Here is a 3,042-nt window from a genome sequence, read left to right as displayed (position 1 = left end):
AGTTACCCACAAAAGATTATATATATATCACTGAGATATATATCCATGAAACTATTGTTCAGAATAGTGAATATATCAGTTACCCACAAAAGATTCCTCATGACCTTTATAATTCCTTCCCCTTTCTTCCCAAGTACTTCCCTTAGGGTACGAACTTCCTTGTCTACTTTTTGTCACTATAGATTGGATTGCACCATCTAAAATGTTACAACATATGAAGTTTTACAGGATTATACAGTACATACTTGTGTCATTTCTCTCTCTCTTCACAAAATAACCAAGAAAAACAACTGAAAGGAAGAAAAATTAATCCTGGCTTGAGTTTCAGAGGTTTCAGCTGATGTTCTACTGGTTCCATTATTTTTGGGCTGTGATGAGGCCATACATCATGGTGAAAGGGAGTGGGGGAGCAAAACTGCCCACCTCATGGTAGCCAGAGTGAGAGCAAAGGACAGAGGGAGACAGATTGGGAGGGAGGACACATCACCATGAAACACTCCCAGCAACTAGGTTCTACCTCCTAAGTTTCCATCACTTCCAAATAGTGCTATCAAATTATGAAATCCACTGATAAAGTTAAAGACCTTAGGATCTAATCATCTTCTAAAAGCTCCACCTCTCAACACTGGTACACAGGAGACCAAGGCTTCAACACCTGAGGTTTTGGAGACATTTAAGATTTAAACCTTGTTATGGTATAGATTTAAAATGCAACTCCCCCATCAGGCATGGTGGCAAATGCCTATAATCTCAGCACATGGGAGGCTGAGGCAGGAGGATTGCTGCAAGTATGACATCAGCTTGGGCTACAAAGTGAGTTTAAGGCCAGCCTGAACTGCATAGTGAAATCTTGTCTCAAAAAGACAAAAGAAATGTACCCCAGAGACTGTCATGTGTTCAGAGGTGGGATTTGGAAGGTGACTGGGTCATGGGGGTGCTATACTCATCATGGGTTAATCCATTAAGTTCACAACTGAATGTGCTATTAGGAGGTGGGGCCTTGTTGGAGGAGAAAGGTCAATGGGGTGTGACCTAAAAGGCTGTGCTCTTGCCCCCAGCTGTTCCTCCTCCTCTCTATCATTGGTTCATAGTTGCCAAGGATTGAAAAATTTCCTTCTGTCCTACTGTTTCTACCTTACAGCCAGTCAATCAAGGACTGAACCTCTTAAACCAAGACCCAAAACAAACTTGTCCTCCTTTAAATTGTGAGTGTTGAATGTTTTTGTCCCAGCAAAGGAAGTGTGACTAATACAGAAAATTGGTGCCAAAAGTAGGCTCATTGCTGAGACTATATCTGGCCATGTGATTCAGAAGCTTTTGGAACTTGTTTATGGGACAAGAGTATAAAGTTTTGGAGATATGGGTTAAAAAATCCTGAAAATGCTCTAAGTAGAGCTTGAAGGACAAGTCTATTTAGAGATCAGAAGACCAAAATGTGCTGTGCCTGGTGTTGCATGCTTATAATCCCACTCAGGAGGCTGAGGTTGGAGCATTCAGGAGGCTGAGGTTGGAGGATCTCCATGAGTTCGATGCTAGCCTGGGCTGAATAGTGAGTTCAAGACCAGCCTGAACCAAACCAAACCAAACCAAACCAAACCAAACCAAACCAAACCAAACCAAACCAAACCAAACCAACTAAACCAAGCCAAAAAAGACCAGCCTGAATTATATAGTGAGATCCTGCCTCAAACAAAACAAAACAAAACAAAACAAAACAAAACAAAACAACAAAATAGAGGAATGTGGACAGTAAAGGTCAGGCTCATTAGGTTTAAGATGGAAATGAGAACTCTGTTAGAAAATAAAGTAGAGGACATGTGTATTTCACTCCAGCAAAGAACTTGTCTTAATTTTTCCCATGTTCTAAGATGTTATATGAGGCTGAATTTAAAAGGTGGGAGGATAATTAATCTGGCAGAGGAAATTTCAAGGAAAAATGATGTTTGGGGAATGGCAAACTATATAGATATAGTCGGTTGCTTTTGGCCAAATCTACAGTGAGAATAAGGACCAAAAAGCAAAGATAATGATTTAAAAATTTTGCAGTTTGGGGGCTGGGGATTTAGCTCAGTGGCAAAGTGCTTGCCTGGCAAGTGCAAGGTCATGAGTTCGATACCTGGTACTGGAAGAAAAGACAAAAAAAAAAAAAAATTTTGCAGTTTGACGTGTAAATTTGGGCCAAAGAGAGTGTGTTGCTAAAAACGTCAGCACCATTAAAAAGAGGCTCTGGGCATGGTGGTGCATGTCTGTAATCCCAGAATTCTCCACGAGGATTGTGAATATAAAAGGGTAGATTCCTTAGAAAAACCTTGCTTTGAGAGGGTAGCCACAGGGTTTCCCACTCACTCCAGGATGCCTAGACAACTGTTTCCCCAAGTTCATCCAACCAGGCACTCAGGGGCCTCTGCAAACATAGTCCTTCAGCTGGTGGTAGAACTTGGCATCATTTATGTGATCTTTGTTTTATAGGCCTGCAGAGCACAAGAGTTGTGATATCTGGAAGGCTTTTACCCAGATATGAAAGCAAGGTCTAGAAGGTCATGCAATATGCCTCTAAGAGAGCAATGTGTGAAGCTATGAGGGTGAAGCTGAAGGTGCAGTGGAGACCTCAATGAGGCAGGGATGCCAGGAACGTGGAACTTCTGCTGAGGAAAGCTGAAAACAATGAGCAGAGCCAGCCTACGAGAGAGACTGTGTGGGCCACAACAGGCAAGGCCATGGAGACAGGGATTGCCAAGCCCTTTGAAACTCATATCTTAGCATAGCCTGTCCCAAGTGTTGGACATAGAGCTACAGGATTTAATGTTTGCCCTGCTGAGTTTTGGTTTTGCTTTTGGGCTGATTTGTTTATCTGCCCACATTGTTCTCTTTTTTTTTTTTTTTTTTTTGGTTTTTCTCCGGTACCGGGAACCGAACTCACGACCTTGCGCTTGCCAGGCAGGCGCTTCATTGTTCTCTTTTGTAGTGGGAATATTTACCCTGTACCATTGTATGTTGAAAGTATTTAGTTTTCTTTTTGATATAAACATGGGCTCATAGCTG

Source organism: Chinchilla lanigera, unplaced genomic scaffold (assembly GCF_000276665.1).
Source record: "Chinchilla lanigera isolate Chin_1 unplaced genomic scaffold, ChiLan1.0 scaffold00012, whole genome shotgun sequence".
NCBI classification, from domain to species: Eukaryota; Metazoa; Chordata; class Mammalia; order Rodentia; family Chinchillidae; genus Chinchilla; species Chinchilla lanigera.
The sequence above is the reverse complement of the archived record's forward strand: the minus strand, read 5'-3'. Positions refer to the sequence as shown.